Source organism: Ranitomeya variabilis, chromosome 1, assembly GCF_051348905.1.
Source record: "Ranitomeya variabilis isolate aRanVar5 chromosome 1, aRanVar5.hap1, whole genome shotgun sequence".
Classification (NCBI taxonomy): Eukaryota; Metazoa; Chordata; class Amphibia; order Anura; family Dendrobatidae; genus Ranitomeya; species Ranitomeya variabilis.
In genome coordinates, this window is record NC_135232.1 from 679174263 (window position 1) to 679201533 (window position 27271).

Here is a 27271-nt window from a genome sequence, read left to right on the forward strand (position 1 = left end):
CCGATTTGGTGGGCGGGGCCCCTCGGCCTCCGATTTGGTTGGTGGGGCCCCTCGGCCTCCGATTTGGTGGGCGGGGACCCTCGGCCTCCGATTTGGTGGGCAGGGACCCTCGGCCTCCAATTTGGTGGGCGGGGACCCTCGGCCTCCGATTTGGTGGGCGGGGACCCTCGGCCTCCAATTTGGTGGGCGGGGCCCCTCGGCCTCCGATGTGGTGGGCGGGGCCCCTCGGCCTCCGCTTTGGTGGGCGGGGCCAGGCCCCTCGGCCTCCGCTTTGGTGGGTGGGGCCGCTCGGCCTTCGATTTGGTGGGCGGGGCTCCTCGGCCTCCGATTTGGTTGGCGAAGCCCCTCGGCCTCCGATTTGGTTGGCGGGGCCCCTCGGCCTCCGATTTGGTGGGCGGGGACTCTTGGCCTCCGATTTGGTGGGCGGGGACCCTCGGCCTCCGATTTGGTGGGCGGGGACCCTCGGCCTCCGATTTGGTGGGCAGGGACCCTCGGCCTCCGATTTGGTGGGCGGGGACCCTCGGCCTCCGCTTTGGTGGGTGGGGCCCGTCGGCCTCCGATTTGGTGGACGGGGCCCCTCGGCCTCCAATTTGGATGGTGTGGACCCTCGTCCTCCGATTTGGTGGGCGGGGACCCTCGGCCTCCGATTTGGTGGGCGGGGACCCTCGGCCTCCGATTTGGTGGGCGGGGCCCCTCGGCCTCCGATGTGGTGGGCGGGGCCCCTCGGCCTCCGATTTGGAGGGCGGGGCCCATCGGCCTCCGATGTGGTGGGCGGGGCCCCTCGGCCTCCGATTTGGTTAGCGGGGCCCCTCGGCCTCCGATTTGGTTGGCGGGGCCCCTTATCCTCCGATTTGGTGGGCGGGGACTCTCGGCCTCCGATTTGGTGAGCGGGGACCCTCGGCCTCCGATTTGGTTGGCGGGGCCCCTCGGCCTCCGATTTGGTGGGCGGGGACCCTCGGCCTCCGATTTGGTGGGCAGGGCCCCTCGGCCTCCGATTTGGTTGGTGGGGCCCCTCGGCCTCCGATTTGGTGGGCGGGGACCCTCGGCCTCCGATTTGGTGGGCAGGGACCCTCGGCCTCCGATTTGGTGGGCGGGGACCCTCGGCCTCCGATTTGGTGGGCGGGGACCCTCGGCCTCCGATTTGGTGGGCGGGGACCCTCGGCCTCCGATTTGGTGGGCGGGGACCCTCGGCCTCCGATGTGGTGGTCGGGGCCCCTCGGCCTCCGCTTTGGTGGGCGGGGCCGGGCCCCTCGGCCTCCGCTTTGGTGGGCGGGGCCACTCGGCCTTCGATTTGGTGGGCGGGGCCCCTCGGCCTCCGATTTGGTGGGCGGGGCTCCTCGGCCTCCGATTTGGTTGGCGGGGCCCCTCGGCCTCCGATTTGGTGTGTGCTCTGCCTGGGGCCACTGTGCTCTGCCTGGGGCCCCATATGCTGCCTGGGGCCCCTGTGCTCCGCCTGGGGCCCCATATGCTGCCTGGGGCCCCTGTGCTCTGCCTGGGGCCCCATGTTCTGCCTGGGGCCCCTGTGCTCTGCCTGGGGCCACTGTGCTCTGCCTGGGTGTAGGACACTGGTGACGTCACTTATCTCCGGACATTAGCTCCGGACATTAGCTCCGGACAATAGCTCCGGACAATAGCTCCGGACAATAGCTCCGGACAAAGCCACGGAAGTTGGCACAAATTGCAGGAAGTAGTATTCTAGGCAATTATATATTATATATATATATATATATATATATATATATATATATATATACACTGCATATACTGTATATATATGAGATTTGTGTGTATCTAGCAGTGTTGTATGTGTGTCTAATGTATACAGTTAAGCTATGCGTATAGCAGTGTGTTATGCTCCCGCTCACCTCGCCGCCTGTATCCTGTGATACTCACCGCTCTGCGGCATCTCAGCGCGTTCCTGCTCGTCCCCGGGCTTCTCCTCTCGCACGGCCAGCTCCTCCTTCATCTCGAGCGCGCGCGCGCACTGGGTTCTGTGGCTCGCGCGCACACATTCCTCGTTGATCCCGGCCGCTCTTGCTTCCCCACTCTGTGCTCCTGGAGGACTATGAACCGGAAGGTATGTCACCGCCTTTTTTATCTTCCTGCCTCTTCCTCCCAGTGGTGCCTGTTGATCATTTGTATTCTACATGTGATTCTGGCCCCACGTCCTTCGGACATCCCGTTCTCTAGCCTGATCCTGTAGCTCGCCACCCTTAGTGTGCCACATTGTCTGGTTTTCCTCACCTGACCTCTCTCCTTTGTTTCCTTTACAGTTCCGCTCTCCCTGTGTCTCCTGGTCATCCTCGCTGCCTTGCCTTTTTCTCTCCAGCCGTCCGTCAGCTTTCCTTTCCCGTCCTTGTGTCCCGTTCTCCTTTTGTTCCTGCCGTTTTTACCTACACCTCTGCTCAGTCTGTTTTTGCTGTACTCCAGCCTTGTTACCCCTTTTCTGGACATCTTCTTTAGGTACTAGCTGCCGCGGCAGTAGTCTCCCTTGGGCCTGCCCCAAACGTTCCCTGTATAGGGGGTGGGTCTCTGGGTCTACTCGCTCTGGGAAGGTTCGCTGTCGAAGTCCAGTGGGTTCACCTTTGGAGTTCCTCTAGCATCCTTACACAGTGCTGTTTGCGTATATGTATACAGCAGAGCTAAGTGTGTATGTAGCCATTGTATTCGTGTATATATGCAGCAGAGCTGTGTGTATGTAGTAGTTGTATTTGTGAATGTATACAGAAGAGCTATGTCTGTATGTAGCAGTGTTGTATGTATTTTTATGTACAAAAAAGAAATGTGTGTGTATGTAGCAGTGTTTTATGTGTATGTATAGTGCAGAGCTATTTGCATAAGTAGCATTGTTGTATTTGTGTATGTATACAGCAGAGCTTTGGGTCTATGTAGAAGTGCTGTATGTGTGTTTATTTATACAGTAGAGTTATGTGTGTGTGTAGTAGTGTTGGATAAATGTTTATGTACAATATGTAAAAAGATCTGTGTGTATGTAGCAGTGTTGTGTGTGTGTGTTTATGTATACAGTAGAGCTATGTGTGAATGCAGCAGTGTTGTGTGTATTTACAGTGGGTACGGAACGTATTCATACCCCTTTACATTTTTCACTCTTTGTTTCATTGCAGCCATTTGGTAAATTGAAAAAAGTTCATTTTTTCACATTAATATTCACTCTGCACCCCATCTTGACTGGAAAAAAACAGAAATGTAGAAATTTTTGTAAATTTAATTAAAAAAAACCTGAAATATCACATGGTCATAAGTAGTGTTAAGCGATACCGTCCGATACTTGAAAGTATCGGTATCGGAAAGTATCGGCCGATACCGGCAAAGTATCGGATCTAATCCGATACCGATACCCGATACCAATACAAGTCAATGGGACTCAAGTATCGGACGGTATCCCTGATGGTTCCCAGGGTCTGAAGGAGAGGAAACTCTCCTTCAGGCCCTGGGATCCATATTAATGTGTAAAATAAAGAATTAAAATAAAAAATATTGCTATACTCACCTCTCCGACGCAGCCTGGACCTTACCGAGGGAACTGGCAGCGTTCTTTGCTTAGAATGCGCGTGTTTACTTCCTTCCGTGACGTCACGGCTTGTGAGTGGTCGCGTGCTGCCCATGTGGCCCCGACGCGACCAATCACAGCAAGCCGTGAAGTAATTGTCAGGTCCTCAATGCCTAATTCTAGGCATTCAAGATTTTAAAATTACGTTCCGGCTTGTGATTGGTCGCGTCGCGGTCACATGGGCGACGCGACCAATCACAAGCCGTGACGTCACGGGAGGCAGGAAACGCGCGCATTTTAAAATTACGTCACGGCTTGTGATTGGTTGCGTGCCGCCCATGTGACCACGACGCGACCAATCACAGCAAGCCGTGACGTAATTTCAGGTCCTGAATGCAGAATTAGGCATACAGGACCTGAAATTACGTCACGGCTTGCTGTGATTGGTCGCGTCGCGGTCACATGGGCGGCACGCAACCAATCACAAGCCGTGACGTAATTATAAAATGGGCGCGTTTCCTGCCTCCCGTGACGTCACGGCTTGTGATTGGTCGCGTCGCCCATGTGACCGCGACGCGACCAATCACAAGCCGGATCGTAATTGTAAAATCCTGAATGCCTAGAATTAGGCATTGAGGACCTGAAAATTACGTCACGGCTTGCTGTGATTGGTCGCGTCGCGGCCACATGGGCGGCACGCGACCAATCACAAGCCGTGACGTCACGGAAGGAAGTAAACGCGCGCATTTTAAGCAAAGAACGCTGCCGGTTCCCTCGGTGAGGTCCAGGCTGCGTCGGAGAGGTGAGTATAGCAATATTTTTTATTTTAATTCTTTATTTTACACATTAATGTTGTTTCGATACCGATACCCGATACCACAAAAGTATCGGATCTCGGTATCGGAATTCCGATACCCGCAAGTATCGGCCGATACCCGATACTTGCGGTATCGGAATGCTCAACACTAGTCATAAGTATTCAGACTCTTTGCTCAGACACTAATGTTTAATAGTGATGAGCGAATATACTCGTTACTCGAGATTTCCCGAGCACCCTCGGGTGTCCTCCGAGTATTTTTTAGTGCTCAGAGATTTAGTTTTCCTTGCCGCAGCTGAATGATTTACATCTGTTAGTCTCAGTGGCGTAACTACAAAGTTATGGGCCCCGGTGCGAACTTCCAAATGGGGCCCCCCCCCTACCTCCGTGACGCCCCCCACCCCCTTCCCCTAGATACGCCTCGGACTGTTGCAGGAATCTCCTGCACTGCAACATGGTGTTGGGTGCCAGCACAGCCCGCACAGTGGTATATCCAGCACAGCCCGCACAGGGGTATATACAGCACAGCCCGCACAGGGGTATATACAGCACAGCCCGCACAGGGGTATATACAGCACAGCCCGCACAGGGGTATATACAGCACAGCCCGCACAGGGGTATATACAGCAGAGCCCGCACAGGGATATATACAGCACAGCCCGCACAGGGATATATACAGCACAGCCCGCACAGGGGTATATACAGCAGAGCCCGCACAGGGATATATACAGCACAGCCCGCACAGGGGTATATAGAGCACAGCCCGCACAGGGGTATATAGAGCACAGCCCGCACAGGGGTATATACAGCAGAGCCCACACAGGGGTATATACAGCAGAGCCCGCACAGGGGTATATACAGCACAGCCCGCACAGGGGTATATGCAGCACAGCCAGCACAGGGGTATATAGAGCACAGCCAGCACAGGGGTATATAGAGCACAGCCAGCACAGGGGTATATAGAGCACAGCCAGCACAGGGGTATATAGAGCACAGCCCGCATCTCATCCCCCCCCCCCCCCCCCCCCGATAATGGCCCCACAGTCCGGTGAAAATGAAAAAAAAAAACTCTCCTCACCTTTCCTTTTGCCCGCGCTGCTCCTGGTGGCTGCAGTCTGCCCAGGACACTGCAGGTGCGCGATGATATGACATCATCGCGCACCCGCAGTGTACTGTCAGAGGCAGAGCGGGGAATGATGGGAGAGGGAGCGTCAGGTGACGCTCTCCTCCATCATTGCATTGAACTATACCGGTGTCATAGACGCCGGTATAGTTAAATGCGGCGGCGGCGGCGGGGGGGGGGGAGGAACAGTGCAGCGGCCCACTACTGGCATCGGCTCTTCTGGCATTTGCCAGAAGTGCCCGATGTCCAGCCCGGCCCTGCCCTGACCTGCCGGCCCGGGGCCCCTGACCTGCGGGGCCCGGTCGCAATGGCGACCGCTGCGACCGCGGTCGTTACGCCCCTGGTTAGTCTGCTTGATTACATGTGGGGATTCCCTAGCAATCAGGCAACCCCCACATGTACTTATGCTGGCTAGTAGCTGTAAATCATTCAGCTGTGGGGATAAAAACTAAATCTCCGAGCACTAAAAAATACTCGGAGGACACCTGAGCGTGCTCGGAAAATCTCGAGTAATGAGTATATTCGCTCATCACTAATATTCAAGTCACATGCTGTCCATTTCCTTGTGATCCTCCTTGAGATGGTTCTACTCCTTCATTGGAGTCCAGCTGTGCTTAATTAAACTGATAGGACTTGATTTGGAAAGGCACAAACCTGTCTATATAAGACCTCACAGCTCACAGTGCATGTCAGACCAAATGAGAATCATGAAGTCAGAGTAAGGCTACTTTCACACCTGCGTCGTGCACTGCACGTCGCTATGCGTCGTTTTGCAGAAAAAACGCATCCTGCAAAAGTGCTTGCAGGATGCGTTTTTTCTCCATAGACTTTTATTAGCGACGCATTGCCACATCTCGCAACCGTCGTGCGACGGTTGCGTCGGACCGTCGCCACCAAAAAACGTTGCTTGTAACGTTTTTTGGTGCGTCGTCTGCAGCATTTCCAACCGTGCATGCGCGGCCGGAACTCCGCCCCCCGCCTCCCCGCACCTCACAATGGGGCAGCGGATGCGTTGGAAAACTGCATCCGCTGCCCCCATTGTGCGGCCCATTCACAGCTAGCGTCGGTGCGCCGCAACATCGCATAGCGACGTGCAGTGCACGACACTAGTGTGAAAGTAGCCTAACTGGCCAAGGAGCTCAGAGACAGAATTGTGGCAAGGCACAGATCTGGCCAAGGCTACAAAAGAATTTCTGAAGCACTCAAGGTTCCTAAGAGCACAGTGGCCTCCATAATTCTTAACCCCTTAACCCCTGGAGCTTTTTTCGCTTATTCATTTTCTTTTATCGCTCCCCTTCTTCTCAGAGCCATAACTTTTTTATTTTTACGTCAATATGGCCATGTGAGGGCTTATTTTTTGTGGGACGAGTTGTACTTTTGAACGATACCATTGGTTTTACCATGTTGTGTAACAGAAAATGGGAAAAAAATTCCAAGTGCGGTGAAATTGCAAAAAAAAGTGCAATTCCACATTAGGTTTTTGTTTGGCTTTTTTGCTAGGTTCAATAAATGCTAAAACTGACCTGCCATTATGATTCTCCAGGTCATTACAAGTTCATAGACACCAAGCATGTCTAGATTCTTTTTTATCTAAGTGGTGAAAAAAAAATCCAAACTTTGCTAAAAAAATACTCAATACTTCCTCGGCGTTTCCGGCCACCGATTGCGCGCCTCAGTAGGATGTTGCCTCGTCTTACAGCACGACTCCTACTGGTATTTCTCCTTGTTGCGTTGATCTCGTTTCTCACTCACCACAATAAACCTCGCTTCTTGTCCTTTCTTGGGGTACCGCCGCAATGAAGTGCAGGCGCGGTCCCGTAACGTTCTTTCTATTCACTAGGCCTCTGTCAGGATCCCACCCCTGACAGGGACCCCCCTGAATCTTCCCCTGCAACACCCTCTGCCACAGGATGTTGCCTGGTTCCAATCCAGTCAGCTTCTCTCTAACTTCCTATCTAACCCCCAGTTTTACCAGACTGTGAGGAGTGGCCTAATACATAGCACCCTTAGCTCCCCCTGGAGGCCAGACCGTGAAGTGTATTGGTGTCTGTGATACCTGGTCAGGTGAACTCTTTCAGTGCCATCAGACGTACCATAGCCCCCCTTAGCGGCGGAGCATCAGTACTGCAACGACCAGGACTCTGGGGCGCTGCACTATCCTATATGGGGGAAAGAGAGAGAGCGAAACATCGCATCTGTGAGACCCTTATGTGAGTGCAGCGCCCCAGAGTCCTGGTCGTTGCAGTAATGTCGCTCTTCCACCAGGGGGAGTGATATTACGTCTGATGGTACTAAAGGAGTTCATCTTTCCAGGTATCACAAAACAGACACCACACTTCACACTCCAGTCCACCAGGGGGAGCCTTGTTTCTATCTATTAGGACACTCCTCACATTAGGGTAAAACTGGTGGGCTGGATAGAAAGTTAGTCAGAAGCTGCCTGGGTTTGACCCAGAGAGGACCTGTCAGGCAGACAGGGGGAAAGGAGGAACATCTGAGCTGCAGACAGAGGGCCCTTGTCAGGGGTAGGATCCTGACAGAGGCCTAGCACGAGACAGAAAGATACGGAGCTGCGCCTGCCCCATGTGCGGCAGCATCCTGAGAAAGGACAAGAAAGGAATTGTGTTGCATGGAGTAAGTAACGAAGTCACAGCACAAGGAGACAACACCAGAAAGAGTTCTGTCCTGTAAGAGGCTGCCTCCTTCTGAGGCGCGTAGCCGGTGGCCGGAACACCGAGGGAGTAATTGACTCCACGCTTTACTTCAAAGACCGGCAGGACAGTCAATTCCAAGTTGGCTGCCCGATCTTAAAACCTAAGAAGACACAGTGGCAAATTGTGGGGGTCGGGGCGTCTCTAGGGTCCCTATAAACAAGCCTCAGGCCATCAGTCATACGGGTTTGTCCTATCCATACCATCTGGGGGACAGAGAGGAAGAAATAACATCTAGAACATCTACAAAGGTTGTGAGGACTATCCCGTGGTGCTCAGCAGGGAGGTACTACAACACACAGGCGCTAGTAGGAAGGCTACTGATTTCCACCTGGATAAGAGAACTCTGGATTTTGCCTTCGGACCGGCCGGACTCTGCCTGCCCTGTGATCTTTACTCTGGACTGTGGATGCTGAAGTCTTCAGTAAAAGGTAAAGAGACTGCAACCTTTGTGTCCTCGTTATTCACTGCGCTTTACTTCGTCCACCATCACCACCTACACTTCTGGGAAGCCCTGGGGGTACACTTCACCTGTGGGAATGTATACCATCTAGCTGCCATTCCATCACTCCAGCGGACCCCTAAGCAGCGTCGGTCACCCTGACCGAGTATCACAGGTTGCGTCACGAACATTATACAGACTTCACCTTTAAAGGGACTCTGTCACCTGAATTTGGAGGGAACAATTTTCAGCCATAGAGGCAGGGTTTTCGGCTGTTTGATGACAGAGTCCCTTTAATTGGACGCCCCTCAAAGGGCCACGGACCGGGTCAGGCCACCGTGACATCCCCCGAACTGAAGGACCCGGTACCGAGTACCCCATTGCCCTTACTCGTGGGGGCGATTCATCTAGCCATAGGCAGTAAGGGACTACACCACAGCAGCACAAGGGAAGGCTACTGATTTCCACCTGGACAAGGGGACTCTGGACTTGCCTCCAAACCGGCTGGACTCTGCCTACCCTGTGGTCTGGTGCTCTGGACTGTGGATGCTGAAGTCTTCAATAAAGGTAAAGAGACTGCAACCTTGTGTCTTCGTTCTTCTCTGCGCCTCTCACCATCCACCGTCTACACACTGGGAAGCCCTGGGGACATACTTCACCTGTGGGAATGTATACCATCTAGCTGCCATAACATCACCCCAGCGGACCCCTTAAAACTGCGTCAGTCACCCTGACCGAATACCACAGGTGGCGTCACGAACATAAACTTTATCCCTTTAAAGACCTTTCCCTTTTACATGGGCGCCCAGGGCGACGGACCGGGTCACAGCCACCGTGACATCCCCCTGTGAAACAGCAGGACCCAGTACCGAGTACCCCTTGCCCGTGGGGCGACTCAGTTCATTCACTCTGTGGTCGTAATATGTTATCTGGTCTTGGTGTGGCGGTATTTCTCCTTGTATATGGTATTGGTTGGTTTCCTTGTTGTGGTAATATGTGGTCGGGTCATGCTGTGGCGGTACTTGTTCCCTGTATGTGACATAATTCAGTCACTATGTGGTGATATGTGATCTTGTCATGGTGTGGTGGTATTTGTCAACTGTATGTGTTATCATTCTGTCTCTTTTGGGTATGTCTGCCGAGTAAGTACTTATTATTATTATTATTATTATTATTTATTATAGCGCCATTTATTCCATGGCGCTTTACATGTGAGGAGGGGTATACATAATGAAAACAGGTACAATAATCTTGAACAATACAAGTCACAACTGGTACAGGAGGAGAGAGGACCCTGCCCGCGAGGGCTCACAATCTACAAGTGGTGGGTGAGGATGCAGTAGTACTTCTTATTACTTGGACCTAGCTTTTCTATTAACCCATCTTACTCCTTCACCATGTTTACATATGCCCTTACAGTGTTTGCTCCATTAATGCTCACTCTTGTTTGCTATCCTCAAACTCCAGCATCCTCTAACCAAATAATCATATCCACTTCCCTCTTACCTCCCCACCTAACCTCCTCTGCTGACCTGCTCCTCAACCTCCGATCTCTCCTAATAAAACATAAAACAAGCCAGCCACACTCTTTCTCCCACCTGCTCTGCCTATCTCTGCTTCTCCTCACTGCTGGTGACATAGCTCCCAATCCTGGACCCCCACAGCTCATACCTCCCATTACTATCCCCTCCTACCGCTCCCTATCTAGCATGAACTACCGCAATCTTTCCAACATAAACACGTGCCCCTGACGCCCTCTCCCTGCTCCCTCTCTCTGGAGTACTCTGGAATGCCCGCTCCATCTGCAATAAGCTTCATGTGATTCACGACCTCTTCCTCTCTCAGAATCTTGCCTTCCTCGGCCTCACAGAAACATGGCTGACTCCCTCCGACACCGCCTCCCCTGCTGCGCTGTGTTATGGCGGCCTCTACTTCATCCACACGCCTCGACCCGGCAACAGACATGGTGGAGGTGTGGTTCTTCTCCTTTCCACTAACTGCACCTTCAACCCAATCCCACTTCTACCCACCCTTATCCTCCCCTCTTTTGAAGTCCACTCTGTCTGCATCTACCCTCCATCCAACTTCCAAGTAGCCATCATATACCGACCTCCGGGCCCTGCCACTGCCTTTATTGACCAATTCTCTACCTGGCATCTACATTTTCTTTCCACTGACATTCCTACCATTATCATGGGTGACTTCAACATCCTCACTGATACCCTTCAGTCAACAGCCTCCAAACTTCTGTCCCTTACTTCATCTCTTGGACTTACTCAGTGGTCCTCCTCAGCCACCTACACAGACAGACATACACTAGACCTGGTCTTCACCTGTCTCTGCTCTCTACCTAACTTCGCCACCTCCCCTCTCCCTCTGTCCAACCACTATCTACTCACTTTCTCATCCCTGTCCTCCTCACCTGTCACCCATGTCCAGAAGCATGCGCACCCCCGCAGAAACCCCACACACCTAGACACCCACACTGTTGTGAACTCTATTTTTGGGCTCCCTCTAGTGGTCACAAGCGGTACTGTGTAGTGTTGTCTTTCTGCAGGTTGGCAGCATCAGCTGGTTCGTTATCCTTGGTTGGTTTCCTATTTAGTTCACCTGGATACTCAGTTCCTTGCCTGCTCTCAATGTATTCAGTGCTCTTCAGATTCCTTGTGACTACCTTGCTCCCAGTCTCTCCAAGACAAGCTAAGTTTTTGTTTGTTTATTTTTTGATTATCAGCATTCATCATGTTTCTTGTCCAGCTTGCTAAAATGTGATTTCCTTGCTTGCTGGTTGCTCTTGGGGACTGAGTTTCTCCCCCCACACCGTTAGTTGGTGCGGGGGTTCTTGAAATCTCAGTGTGGATATTTTGTAAGGGTTTTTTACTGACCGCACAGACCCCTTTTCTATTTTCTGCTATCTAGTATTAGTGGGCCTCATTTGCTGAATCTGCTTTCACCCCTGTGTATGTGCCTTCCTCTTACCTCACCGTTATTATTTGTTGGGGGTTTCTATATCTTTGGGGATTATTTCTCTGGAGGCAAGTGAGGTCTTTCTTTCTCTCTAGGGGTAGTTAGTTCCTCAGGCTGGCTCGAGACGTCTAGGATTTTAGTCACGTTCACCGGCTACCTCTAGTGTGTTGGATAGGTTCAGATTTGCGGTCAGTCCAGTTTACCACCTTCCTAGAGCTTGTCCTATGTTTTGTTACTTAGCTGGAGTATTTTGTGATCCTCAACCACTAAGGATCATAACACCACACACTCTCTGACTCTATCCTACCACTGGCATCCATTTCCTCACTCCACGACCCAGACAGTGCCGCTGCTTTCTACAATGCCACTCTCGTATCAGCTATTGACACGGTCGCCCCTCTCATTCATGGAAGAGTGCAACGTATCAATAGACAACCCTGGCACAATAACATCACTAAAAAGCTCCGTCAAGTTTCCAGGGTTCTAGAGCGACGTTGGAAGAAGACAAACTCAAAATATGATTTCACTGTATTCAAACAGGCAACGCTTGCTTTCAAATCTGCTCTCATCTCCGCTAAACAGGCCTACTTCACAACCCTTGTATCTTCCCTATCCTCCAACCACAAACAGTTATTCAAAACTTTTAACTCCCTCCTCCGCCCACCACTTCCCCCTCCAACCTCCCTCATCTCTGCTGAGGACTTTGCCATGCATTTCAAAAATAAGATTGACCAAACAAGGCAAGTCTTTATTGTTCAACCACCATGACCCCTTTGTACACCAGACCAATGCCCAAACCCCATAACGTCACTGTCCAACATCACTGAAGGGGATCTTAATTGTCTCCTCTCCAAATCACACCTCAACACTTGTGCAGTAGACCTCATCCCATCCCACCTCCTCCCCAATCTCACCACCACACTTATCCCATCCCTAACCCATCTCTTCAACCTATCACTAACTTCTGGTATCTTCCCTTCCGCTTTCAAACATGCCACAATCACACCTATCCTTAAAAAGCCAACCCTAGATCCAACTTCTATGTCCAGTTTTCGCCCAATATTGCTGCTCCCTCTCGCTTCCAAATTCCTGGAGCAGCACGTCCACACTGAACTTTCCTCCCACCTCTCCTCTAACTTGCACTTTCACAATCTACAATCTGGTTTCCGTCCCCATCATTCCACTGAGACAGCCCTGAGGAAAATTACTAACGACCTACTTACAGCTAAAGCTAACTGACAATACTCTATACTCCTCCTCCTAGACCTGCCCTCTGCTTTCGACACAGTTGACCACTGCCTCCTACTATTATTATTATTTATTTATATAGCACCATTAATTCCATGGTGCTGTACATGAGAAAGGGGTTACATTCTGACTTATAGATATCGTTTACAGTAAACAAATTTACAACGACTGGTACAGAGGGGAGAGGACCCTGTCCTTGCGGACTTACATACTATTTTTGAGGCACAGTGCAAAGCTCAGAATGGAAGAGGTGTCATATTGGAGTTCAGATTTTGCTGGAATGGTTTGATGGTGCCATGTCACATTGGTAGAGCCCTTGAAGTGCAAGATCAACAGAAACCCCCTATATGTGAACTCATTTTACAAACTACACTCCCCAATGAATTCATCCAGGAGTGCAGTGATCATATTAACACCACATGTGCCTCACAGAATTTGATACCATTGAGCGGAGAAGAAAGAATAAATTACATTTTTATCACTAAAATGTTGTTTAACCCCTCACTGACCTTGGATGGGATAGTACGTCCGAGGTCAGCTCCCCTGCTTTGATGCAGGGCTCCGCGGTGAGCCCGAATCAAAGCCGGGACATGTCAGCTGTTTTGAACAGCTGACATGTGCCCGCAATAGCGGCAGGTGAAATCGCGATTCACCCGCCGCTATTAACTAGTTAAATGCCGCTGTCAAACGCAGACAGCGGCATTTAACTACCGCATCCGGCCGGGCGGCCAGATATGAGCGCATCGCCGACCCCCGTCACATGATCGGAGGTCGGCGATGCTTCTCCATTGTAACCATAGAGGTCCTTGAGACCTCTATCGTTACTGATCGCCGGGAGCTGTGAGCGCCACCATGTGGTCGGCGCTCACAGCACACCTGATTTTCTACTACATAGCAGCAAACAGCAGATCGCTGTTATGTAGCAGAGGCGATCGTGCTGTGCCTGCTTCTAGCCTCCCATGGAGGCTATTGAAGCATGGCAAAAGTTAAAAAAAAAGTTTAAAAAAATGTGAAAAAAATAAAAAATATATAAAAGTTTAAATCACCCCCCTTTCGCCCCAATCAAAATAAATCAATAAAAAAAATCAAACCTACACATATTTGGTATTGCCGCGTTCAGAATCGCCCGATCTATCAATAGAAAAAAGCATTAACCTGATCGCTAAATGGCGTAACGAGAAAAAAAATCGAAACGCCAGAATTACGTTTTTTGGTCGCCGCGACATTGCATTAAAATGCAATAACGGGCGATCAAAAGAATGTATCTACACCGAATTGGAATCATTAAAAACGCCAGCACACCACGCAAAAAATAAGCCCTCAACCGACCCCAGATCATGAAAAATGGAGACGCTACGAGTATCGGAAAATGGCACAATTTTTTTGTTGTTTTTTTTTAGCAAAGTTTGGAATTTTTTTTCACCACTTAGGTAAAAAATAACCTAGTCATGTTAGGTGTCTATGAACTCGTAGTGACCTGGAGAATCAGAATGGCAGGTCAGTTTTAGCATTTAGTGAACCTAGCAAAAAAGCCAAGAAAAAAACAAGCGTGGGATTGCTCTTTTTTTGCAATTTCACCGCACTTGGAATTATTTTCCCGTTTTCTAGTACATGACATGGTAAAACCAATGATGTCGTTCAAAAGTACAACTCGTCCCGCAAAAAATAAGCCCTCACATGGCCAAATTGACAGAAAAATAAAAAAGTTATGGCTCTGGGAAGGAGGGGAGTGAAAAACTAACACGGAAAAACGAAAAATCCCAAGGTCATGAAGGGGTTAAGCACCAAGTTTTTAATTTTTCTGAGGTCTAATAGGAAATTATTTTTACAGCAAACTGAGGTCCATTTTTTCCTGAGTGCGCCAATACCCTACATGTAAATTGTGAAATATTTTTCAGGCACAGTGCAAAGCTCAGAAGGTAAGGAGCGCAATATTTTACTGTTATGGTTTGCAGGTGCCATGATTCACTGGGTGAGCACATGAGGTGCCAACACAGCAAAATCCCCCATAAGTGACCCTATTTACACACTACACCTCTCAATCAATTAATCTAGGGGTGCAGTGATCATATTGACACCACGAGTGTGTCACAGAATTTTATATGATTGGGCAGTGAAGAAAAAATAACTACTTTTTTACCACCAAAATTTTGTTTTAGCCCCATAGTTTACATTTTCATACAAGAAGGTAAACATGACACCAAAATTTGTCCCTAAATTTCTACTGAACGTGGCAATACCCCATATGTGGCTGTACAGTACTACTTAGCCATACGGAGAGTCAGGAGGGACAGAGTGCTATTTGTCTCTTGGAACGTGGATGTTCCTAGAACAGTTTGCAGACTCCATATACAGATCCCCTAATTGCTAGAAGTGCAGAATCCCCCTTCAATTGACCCCATTTTGGAAACTATAACTTTAGTAACCAGTACGATGTAGTCACCAGTACGTCATGCCCAGCCCGTGCTTCTGGAGGTATGCACCCATAAGATAGGCAGGCTGTCATCGCTTTAGAAATAACAAACGTGGATGCTATATTTGGTTTTGGTACACTGTGGGGCTTAGAAGGGATGTGGGCATATGGATTTGGGAGTGGAGAATTTGCTGAATTTATTTTGGTGAGTGAGTAGCCATTTTGTTTTTCCATAGCCTTTGTGCTACCAGTAACATGGAAGCTCCCTGTATTTTTGTTATCAGATGACAGACCTGAGTAGGGACTAGTTTCTGTGGATTGAGTTAAAGCTTTTATTGAGAACATTTTACTTAACATTTTGGATCACATTTATCCAGTGCTCTACGCTGACCACTTACTTTGGGTTTCCACCTAAGTCTCTGAGTGACATCATTCAGATGAAACCCTCGAGGGATCCAGTCACTATAATGAGGCAGCAGGGTTACTTTGGACTCCGTCTGGCCATCTGTTCAGCGGTGTCCTTCTTTTCAGAAGTGCCCATGAATCGCCCCCGTTGGGCAGTGGGGTACTCGGTACCGGGCCCTTCGGTTCTCAAGGGGGATGTCACGGTGGCTGACCCGGTCCATGGCCCTAGGGACGTCCATTATGCAGTTATATGAAAAAGTTTGGGCACCCCTATTAAGCTTAAGCTTAATGTTTTATAAAAATTGTTTTTTTTTGCAACAGCTATTTCAGTTTCATATATCTAATAACTGTTGGACACAGTAATGTTTCTGCCTTGAAATGAGGTTTATTGTACTAACAGAAAATGTGCAATCTGCATTCAAACAAAATTTGACAGGTACATAAGTATTGGCACCCTTATCATTTTCTTGTTTTAAATACTCCTACCTACTTTTAACTGACTTACTAAAGCACTTTTTTTGGTTTTGTAACCTCATTGAGCTTTGAACTTCATAGCCAGGTGTATGCAATCATGAGAAAAGCTACTTAAAGTGGCCACTTGCAAGTTGTTCTCCTGTTTGAATCTCCTCTGAAGAGTGGCATCATGGGCTCCTCAAAACAACTGTCAAATGATCTGAAAACAAAGATTATTCAACATAGTTGTTCAGGGGAAGGATACAAAAAGCTGTCTAAGAGATTTAACCTGTCAATTTCCACTGTGAGGAACATAGTAAGGAAATGGAAGAACACAGGTACAGTTCTTGTTAAGGCCAGAAGTGGCAGGCCAAGAAAAACATCAGAAAGGCAGAGAAGAAGAATGGTGAGATCAGTCAAGGACTATCCTCAGACCACCTCCAGAGAGCTGCAGCATCAACTTGCTGCAGATGGTGTCACTGTGCATCGGTCAACTATACAACGCACTGTGCACAAGGAGAAGCTGTATGGGAGAGTGATGCAAAAGAAGCCGTTTCTGCAAGCACGCCACAAACAGAGTCGGCTGAGGTATGCAAAAGCACATTTGGAGAAGCCAATTTCTTTTTGGAAGAAGGTCCTGTGGACTGATGAAACCAAGATTGAGTTGTTTGGTCATACAAAAAGGCGTTATGCATGGTGGCAAAAAAAACACAGCATTCCAAGAAAAACACTTGCTACCCACAGTAAAATTTGGTGGAGGTTCCATCATGCTTTGGGGCTGTGTGGCCAATGCTGGCACCGGGAATCTTGTTAAAGTTGAGGGACGCATGGATTCCTCTCAGTATCAGCAGATTCTTGACAATAATGTTCATGAATCAGTGACAAAGTTGAAGTTACGCAGGGGATGGATCTTTCAGCAAGACAATGATCCAAAACACCACTCCAAATCTACTCAGGCATTCATGCAGAGGAACAATTACACTGTTTTGGAATGGCCATCCCAGTCCCCAGACCTGAATATCATTGATCATCTGTGGGATCATTTGAAGAGGGCTGTCCATGCTCGGCGACCATCAAACTTAACTGAACTGGAATTGTTTTGTAAAGAGGAATGGTCAAAAATACCTTCATCCAGGATCCAGGAACTCATTAAAAGCTACAGGAAGCGACTAGAGACTGTTATTTTTGCAAAAGGAGGATCTACTAAATATTAATGTTACTTTTCTGGTGAGGTGCCCATACTTATGCACCTGTCAAATTTTGTTTTAATGCAGATTACACATTTTCTGTTAGTACAATAAACCTCATTTCAAGGCAGAAACATTACTGTGTCCAACAGTTATTAGATACAGTATATGAAACTGATATAGCTGTTGCAAAAAAAACAATTTTTATAAAACATTATGCTTAAGATTAAAAGGGGTGCCCAAACTTTTTCATATAACTGTAAATGGGGGAAAGGTCTTTAAAGGGATAATATTCTTGACGCCACCTGTGGTATTCGGTCAGGGTGACCAACGCTGCTTAGGGGTCAGCTGGGGTGATGTTATGGCAGCTAGATGGTGTACCTTCCCACAGGTGAATTATATCCCCAGGGCTTCCCAGTGTGTAGATGGTGGATGGTGTGAAGCGCAGTAAAGAACGAGGACACAAGGTTGCAGTCTCTTTACCTTTACTGAAGGTTTCAGCATCCACAGTCCAGAGCACCAGATCACAGGGCAGGCAGAGTCTGGCCGGTCTGAAGGCAAATCCAGAGTCCCCTTATTCAGGTGGAATTCAGTAGCCTTCCTCTAGCGCCTAGGTGTTGTAGTACCTTACTGCTGAGCTTCTCATAAGGTCCTCATAACTGTGGTAGATGTTCTAGATAATGTGTCTCTCTCTGTCCCCCAGATGGATAGGTGTTGTGAACTCTGTTCTCGAACTCCCTCCTGTGGTCAGGAATGGTATTTCTGTGAGTTCTGTCCGTGGGTTCCCTCTGGTGGCTGAAAGTGGAGCTGCTGGTCTGGAGGTGGCTTCCTCAGCTGCATCGTTTAAGACTGGGCTGGTTCCCCTATTTAACTCTGCTCAGATCGTTGCCTGATGCCAGTTATCAATGTATCTGTACTGGTTCAGATCTCACTTGGATCTCCTGATGACCTGTCTACTTCAGCAGAAGCTAAGTCCCTGTTAAGCTCATTTGTTGTTCATTTGTGTGCTGAAGATATTTTTGAGTACCTGCTAAGTTTTGTCCAGCTGGCTATCATGATATTGTCTCGCTAGCTGGAAGCTCTGGGTTGCAGAGTGGCACCTACCGCACCGTGAGTCGGCGCGGGGGGTTTCTTGCTCACTCTGCGTGGCTTTTTGTAGTTTTTTGTGCTGACCGCAAAGATCCCTTTATCTATCTTCTGTCTATTTAGTAAGTCGGGCCTCCTTTGCTGAAACCTGTCTCATTCCTATGTTTGTGCCTTCCTCTTAACTCACAGTCAATATATGTGGGGGGCTGCTCTTTTCCTTTGGGGAATTTATCTGAGGCAAGGTGAGGCTATATTTCTCTTTAGGGGTAGTTACCTCTCAGGCTGTGAAGAGTCGTCTAGGCAGAGTCAGGTACGATCCACGGCTAATTCTAGTGTGTGTGATAATAGATTAGGGCTGCGGTCAGCAGAGCTCCCACTTCCCAGAGCGCGCTCTATTTTTCAGTTTTGACTATCAGGTCATTCCAGGTTCTCCTAACCACTAGGTCCAGCCATAACAGTACAACTGGCCAGAAAGTGTTAATGCATCTCAATAGAGGGATAAGAGAAGTTCTGAGACCATTTTTTTTTCTCTGCAGTGTGTTTAGTCTTTTTTTTTCCCCTAAACCTCTGGGTGGTTCAGGACTTGTGTGGATAATCTTACTGCAAGGGTACAAGGCATTCAGGATTATATAGTTCAGAATCCTATGTTAGAGCCTAGAATCCCAATTCCTGATTTGTTTTCTGGGGATAGATCAAAGTTTCTGAATTTCAAGAATAATTGTAAACTGTTTCTTGCCCTGAAACCCCGCTCCTCTGGTGACCCTGGTCAGCAACTAAAAATCATTATTTCCTTGTTGCGTGGTGACCCTCAAGACTGGGCATTCTCCCTTGCGCCAGGAAATCCTGCATTGCTTAATGTAGATGCGTTTTTTCTGGCGCTTGGATTGCTCTATGATGAACCAAATTCTGTGGATCAGGCAGAGAAAATCTTGCTGGCTCTATGTCAGGGTCAGGATGATGCTGAAATGTATTGTCAGAAGTTTAGAAAGTGGTCTGTGCTTACTCAATGGAATGAGTGTGCTCTGGCAGCAATTTTCAGAAAGGGTCTTTCTGAGGGCCTTAAGGATGTTATGGTGGGGTTCCCCACGCCTGCTGGCCTGAATGAATCAATGTCCTTGGCTATTCAGATCGATCGGCGTTTGCGGGAGCGGAAAGTTGTGCACCATGTGGCGGTGTCCTCTGAGCAGAGGCCTGAGCCTATGCAATGTGATAGGACTTTGACCAGAACTGAACGGCAAGAGCACAGACGTCAGAATGGGCTGTGTTTTTACTGTGGTGACTCCACTCATGCTATCTCTGATTGTCCTAAACGCACTAAGCGGTCCGCTAGGTCTGTCACCATTGGTACTATACAGCCTAAATTTCTTTTGTCCGTTACTTTGATTTGTTCTTTGTCATCCTACTCTGTTATGGCATTTGTGGATTCAGGCGCAGCCCTGAATTTGATGGACTTAGAGTATGCCAGGCGCTGTGGTTTTTTCTTGGAGCCCTTGCAGCATCCTATTCCATTAAGGGGAATTGATGCTACGCCTTTGTCCAAGAATAAGCCTCAGTACTGGACCCAGTTGACCATGTGCATGGCTCCTGCACATCGGGAAGATATTCGCTTTTTGGTGTTGCATAATTTGCATGATGTGGTCGTGTTGGGTTTGCCATGGCTACAGGTCCATAATCCAGTATTGGACTGGAAATCTATGTCTGTGTCCAGTTGGGGTTGTCAAGGGGCCCATGGTGATGTTCCAGCGTTGTCAATTTCTTCTTCCACTCCTTCTGAAGTACCTGAGTTCTTGTCGGATTACCAGGATGTATTTGATGAGCCCAAGCCCAGTGCCCTGCCTCCTCATAGGGATTGTGATTGTGCTATTAATTTTATTCCTGGTAGTAAGTTTCCTAAAGGCCGACTTTTCAATTTATCTGTGCCAGAACACGCCGCTATGCGGAGCTATATAAAGAAGTCCTTGGAGAAAGGGCTGTTATGGTTCTCAATGGCAAGAGAACATAGCCCAGCAAACATAAGAACTAGCTCTTGGAAGGATGGAAACTTAAACTGACCATGAACTAAACCTGCCGCACAACTAACAGTAGCCGGGTAGCGTTGCCTGCGTTTTATCCCTAGACGACCAGCGCCGGCCGGAGGACTAACTAATCCTGGCAGAGGAAAATATAGTCCTGGCTCACCTCTAGAGAAATTTCCCCGAAAGGCAGACAGAGGCCCCCACAAATATTGGCGGTGATTTTAGATGAAATGACAAACGTAGTATGAAAATAGGTTTAGCAAAATTGAGGTCCGCTTACTAGATAGCAGGAAGACAGAAAGGGCACTTTCATGGTCAGCTGAAAACCCTATCAAAACCCATCCTGAAATTACTTTAAGACTCTAGTATTAACTCATAACATCAGAGTGGCAATTTCAGATCACAAGAGCTTTCCAGACACAGAAACGAAACTACAGCTGTGAACTGGAACAAAATGCAAAAACAAACAAGGACTAAAGTCCAACTTAGCTGGGAGTTGTCTAGCAGCAGGAACATGCACAGAAAGGCTTCTGATTACAATGTTGACCGGCATGGAAGTGACAGAGGAGCAAGGCTAAATAGCGACTCCCACATCCTGATGGAAACAGGTGAACAGAGAGGATGATGCACACCAGTTCAATTCCACCAGTGGCCACAGGGGGAGCCCAAAATCCAATTTCACAACAGTACCCCCCCCTCAAGGAGGGGGCACCGAACCCTCACCAGAACCACCAGGGCGATCAGGATGAGCCCTATGAAAGGCACGGACCAAATCGGAGGCATGAACATCAGAGGCAGTCACCCAAGAATTATCCTCCTGACCGTATCCCTTCCATTTGACCAGATACTGGAGTTTCCGTCTGGAAACACGGGAGTCCAAGATTTTTTCCACAACGTACTCCAACTCGCCCTCAACCAACACCGGAGCAGGAGGCTCAACGGAAGGCACAACCGGTACCTCATACCTGCGCAATAATGACCGATGAAAAACATTACGAATAGAAAAAGATGCAGGGAGGTCCAAACGGAAGGACACAGGGTTAAGAATCTCCAATATCTTGTACGGGCCGATGAACCGAGGCTTAAACTTGGGAGAAGAAACCCTCATAGGGACAAAACGAGAAGACAACCACACCAAGTCCCCAACACAAAGCCGAGGACCAACCCGACGCCGGCGGTTGGCAAAAAGCTGAGTCTTCTCCTGGGACAACTTCAAATTGTCCACTACCTGCCCCCAAATCTGATGCAACCTCTCCACCACAGCATCCACTCCAGGACAATCCGAAGATTCCACCTGACCAGAAGAAAATCGAGGATGAAACCCCGAATTACAGAAAAAGGGAGACACCAAGGTGGCAGAGCTGGCCCGATTATTGAGGGCAAACTCCGCTAAAGGCAAAAAAGCAACCCAATCATCCTGATCTGCAGACACAAAACACCTCAAATATGTCTCCAAGGTCTGATTCGTCCGCTCGGTCTGGCCATTAGTCTGAGGATGGAAAGCAGACGAGAAAGACAAATCTATGCCCATCCTAGCACAGAATGCTCGCCAAAATCTAGACACGAATTGGGTACCTCTGTCAGAAACGATATTCTCCGGAATACCATGCAAACGGACCACATTTTGAAAAAACAGAGGAACCAACTCGGAAGAAGAAGGCAACTTAGGCAGGGGAACCAAATGGACCATCTTAGAGAAACGATCACACACCACCCAGATGACAGACATCTTCTGAGAAACAGGAAGATCCGAAATAAAATCCATCGAGATGTGCGTCCAGGGCCTCTTCGGGATAGGCAAGGGCAACAACAATCCACTAGCCCGAGAACAACAAGGCTTGGCCCGAGCGCAAACGTCACAAGACTGCACGAAGCCTCGCACATCTCGAGACAGGGAAGGCCACCAGAAGGACCTTGCCACCAAATCCCTGGTACCAAAGATTCCAGGATGACCTGCCAACGCAGAAGAATGAACCTCAGAAATGACTTTACTGGTCCAATCATCAGGAACAAACAGTCTACCAGGTGGGCAACGATCAGGTCTATCCGCCTGAAACTCCTGCAAGGCCTGCCGCAGGTCTGGAGAAACGGCAGACAATATCACTCCATCCTTAAGGATACCTGTAGGTTCAGAATTACCAGGGGAGTCAGGCTCAAAACTCCTAGAAAGGGCATCCGCCTTAACATTCTTAGAACCCGGCAGGTAGGACACCACAAAATTAAACCGAGAGAAAAACAACGACCAGCGCGCCTGTCTAGGATTCAGGCGTCTGGCGGACTCAAGATAAATTAGATTTTTGTGGTCAGTCAATACCACCACCTGATGTCTAGCCCCCTCAAGCCAATGACGCCACTCCTCAAAAGCCCACTTCATGGCCAAAAGCTCCCGATTCCCAACATCATAATTCCGCTCGGCGGGCGAAAATTTACGCGAGAAAAAAGCACAAGGTCTCATCACGGAGCAATCGGAACTTCTCTGCGACAAAACCGCCCCAGCTCCGATTTCAGAAGCGTCGACCTCAACCTGAAAAGGAAGAGCAACATCAGGCTGACGCAACACAGGGGCGGAAGAAAAGCGGCGCTTAAGCTCCCGAAAGGCCTCCACAGCAGCAGGGGACCAATCAGCAACATCAGCACCCTTCTTAGTCAAATCAGTCAATGGCTTAACAACATCAGAAAAACCAGCAATAAATCGACGATAAAAGTTAGCAAAGCCCAAAAATTTCTGAAGACTCTTAAGAGAAGAGGGTTGCGTCCAATCACAAATAGCCTGAACCTTGACAGGATCCATCTCGATGGAAGAGGGGGAAAAAATATATCCCAAAAAGGAAATCTTTTGTACCCCAAAAACGCACTTAGAACCCTTCACACACAAGGAATTAGACCGCAAAACCTGAAAAACCCTCCTGACCTGCTGGACATGAGAGTCCCAGTCATCCGAAAAAATCAAAATATCATCCAGATACACAATCATAAATTTATCCAAATAATCACGGAAAATGTCATGCATAAAGGACTGAAAGACTGAAGGGGCATTTGAAAGACCAAAAGGCATCACCAAATACTCAAAGTGGCCCTCGGGCGTATTAAATGCGGTTTTCCACTCATCCCCCTGCTTAATTCGCACCAAATTATACGCCCCACGGAGATCTATCTTAGAGAACCACTTGGCCCCCTTTATGCGAGCAAACAAATCAGTCAGCAGTGGCAACGGATATTGATATTTAACCGTGATTTTATTCAAAAGCCGATAATCAATGCACGGCCTCAAAGAGCCATCTTTCTTAGCCACAAAGAAAAAACCGGCTCCTAAGGGAGATGACGAAGGACGAATATGTCCCTTTTCCAAGGACTCCTTTATATATTCTCGCATAGCAGCATGCTCAGGCACAGACAGATTAAATAAACGACCCTTAGGGTATTTACTACCCGGAATCAAATCTATGGCACAATCGCACTCCCGGTGCAGAGGTAATGAACCAAGCTTAGGTTCTTCAAAAACGTCACGATATTCAGTCAAGAATTCAGGAATCTCAGAGGGAATAGATGATGAAATGGAAACCACAGGTACGTCCCCATGCGTCCCCTTACATCCCCAGCTTAACACAGACATAGCTTTCCAGTCAAGGACTGGGTTATGAGATTGCAGCCATGGCAATCCAAGCACCAACACATCATGTAGGTTATACAGCACAAGAAAGCGAATAATCTCCTGGTGATCCGGATTAATCCGCATAGTTACTTGTGTCCAGTATTGTGGTTTATTGCTAGCCAATGGGGTGGAGTCAATCCCCTTCAGGGGTATAGGGGTTTCAAGAGGCTCCAAATCATACCCACAGCGTTTGGCAAAGGACCAATCCATAAGACTCAAAGCGGCGCCAGAGTCGACATAGGCATCCGCGGTAATAGATGATAAAGAACAAATCAGGGTCACAGAAAGAATAAACTTAGACTGTAAAGTGCCAATTGAAACAGACTTATCAAGCTTCTTAGTACGCTTAGAGCATGCTGATATAACATGAGTTGAATCACCGCAATAGAAGCACAACCCATTTTTTCGTCTAAAATTCTGCCGTTCACTTCTGGACAGAATTCTATCACATTGCATATTCTCTGGCGTCTTCTCAGTAGACACCGCCAAATGGTGCACAGGTTTGCGCTCCCGCAGACGCCTATCGATCTGGATAGCCATTGTCATGGACTCATTCAGACCCGCAGGCACAGGGAACCCCACCATAACATCCTTAATGGCATCAGAGAGACCCTCTCTGAAATTCGCCGCCAGGGCGCACTCATTCCACTGAGTAAGCACAGCCCATTTACGGAATTTCTGGCAGTATATTTCAGCTTCGTCTTGCCCCTGAGATAGGGACATCAAGGCCTTTTCCGCCTGAAGTTCTAACTGAGGTTCCTCATAAAGCAACCCCAAGGCCAGAAAAAACGCATCCACATTGAGCAACGCAGGATCCCCTGGAGCCAATGCAAAAGCCCAATCCTGAGGGTCGCCCCGGAGCAAGGAAATCACAATCCTGACCTGCTGAGCAGGATCTCCAGCAGAGCGAGATTTCAGGGACAAAAACAACTTGCAATTATTTTTGAAATTTTGAAAGCAAGATCTATTCCCCGAGAAAAATTCAGGCAAAGGAATTCTAGGTTCAGATATAGGAACATGAACAACAAAATCTTGTAAATTTTGAACTTTTGTGGTGAGATTATTCAAACCTGCAGCTAAACTCTGAATATCCATTTTAAACAGGTGAACACAGAGCCATTCCAGGATTAGAAGGAGAGAGAGAGAGAAAGGCTGCAATATAGGCAGACTTGCAAGAGATTCAATTACAAGCACACTCAGAACTGAGGAAAAAAAAAAAAAAAAAAAAAAAATCTTCAGCAGACTTCTCCTTTCTCTCCTTTCTCTGTCAATTAATTTAACCCTTTTTTGGCCGGTCAAACTGTTATGGTTCTCAATGGCAAGAGAACATAGCCCAGCAAACATAAGAACTAGCTCTTGGAAGGATGGAAACTTAAACTGACCATGAACTAAACCTGCCTCACAACTAACAGTAGCCGCGTAGCGTTGCCTGCGTTTTATCCCTAGACGCCCAGCGCCGGCCGGAGGACTAACTAATCCTGGCAGAGGAAAATATAGTCCTGGCTCACCTCTAGAGAAATTTCCCCGAAAGGCAGACAGAGGCCCCCACAAATATTGGCGGTGATTTTAGATGAAATGACAAACGTAGTATGAAAATAGGTTTAGCAAAATTGAGGTCCGCTTACTAGATAGCAGGAAGACAGAAAGGGCACTTTCATGGTCAGCTGAAAACCCTATCAAAACCCATCCTGAAATTACTTTAAGACTCTAGTATTAATTCATAACATCAGAGTGGCAATTTCAGATCACAAGAGCTTTCCAGACACAGAAACGAAACTACAGCTGTGAACTGGAACAAAATGCAAAAACAAACAAGGACTAAAGTCCAACTTAGCTGGGAGTTGTCTAGCAGCAGGAACATGCACAGAAAGGCTTCTGATTACAATGTTGACCGGCATGGAAGTGACAGAGGAGCAAGGCTAAATAGCGACTCCCACATCCTGATGGAAACAGGTGAACAGAGAGGATGATGCACACCAGTTCAATTCCACCAGTGGCCACAGGGGGAGCCCAAAATCCAATTTCACAACAAAGGGCATATTCGCCCGTCGTCGTCACCGTTGGGAGCAGGGTTCTTTTTTGTGGCCAAGAAGGATGGTTCTCTGAGACCTTGTATAGATTACCGCCTTCTTAATAAAATCACGGTCAAATTTCAGTACCCTTTGCCTCTATTGTCTGATTTGTTTGCTCGGATTAAGGGGGCTAGTTGGTTTACCAAGATAGATCTTCGAGTTGCGTATAATCTTATGCGTATTAAGCAGGACGATGAATGGAAAACCGCATTTAATACGCCCGAGGGCCATTTTGAGTATCTGGTGATGCCATTCGGGCTTTCTAATGCGCCATCTGTGTTCCAGTCCTTTATGCATGACATCTTCCGAAAGTATCTGGATAGATTCATGATAGTATATTTGGATGATATTTTGGTCTTTTCAGATGATTGGGAGTCTCATGTGAAGCAGGTCAGAATGGTGTTCCAAGTCCTTCGTGCTAATTCCTTGTTTGTGAAGGGGTCTAAGTGTCTCTTCGGAGTTCAGAAGGTTTCCTTTTTGGGCTTCATTTTTTCCCCTTCTACTATCGAGATGGATCCAGTTAAAGTCCAGGCCATTTATGATTGTGTAGCGCCCCCACTGCCGCAGGGCCGAGGGGTACCCGGTACCGGGCCTCTGAGTCTCTGCTTCTGGGGTTGTCACGGCGGCTAGGCCCCGGTCCGTGACCCTGCCGTGGGGCGCACAGTGAATAATAGGTGTGGATGTTGGTGGTGCAGTTGTGAAGTGCCGGTCGCAATAAATAACGAGGACACCAGGTTGCAGTCTCTTTACCTCTTTACTGAAGGTGTTGGAGACCTCAGTCCAGAGCGCTGTTAACTGGGTTGTCAGAGACCGGCCGGTCCAAAGGCACATCAGGAGTTCTCTTTACAGGTGGGAATCAGTGTCTACCTTCTAGCGCTGAGTGTTGTAGTTCTTCCCTGCTGAGCTCCCGGGATAGTCCTCACAACTGTTTCTGTCTGTCTCTGATGTTCGTTTTCTCCGTCCTCCAGATGATATGGTAGGACGCACCCGTATGACGGGGTAGGCCTGGAGTTCTTCCGGGACCCTAGAGTCGCCCCTCTCCCACAGCTGCCTCCGTTGTCTGCTTAGGTGTTAAGTGAGACAGCCAACCTATAATTGGCTGTCCGGCCGTGGTTTGCAGTGTACTTAAAGTCTCTTACTTGCTCGGCGTTCCGGCCACCGACTGTTTG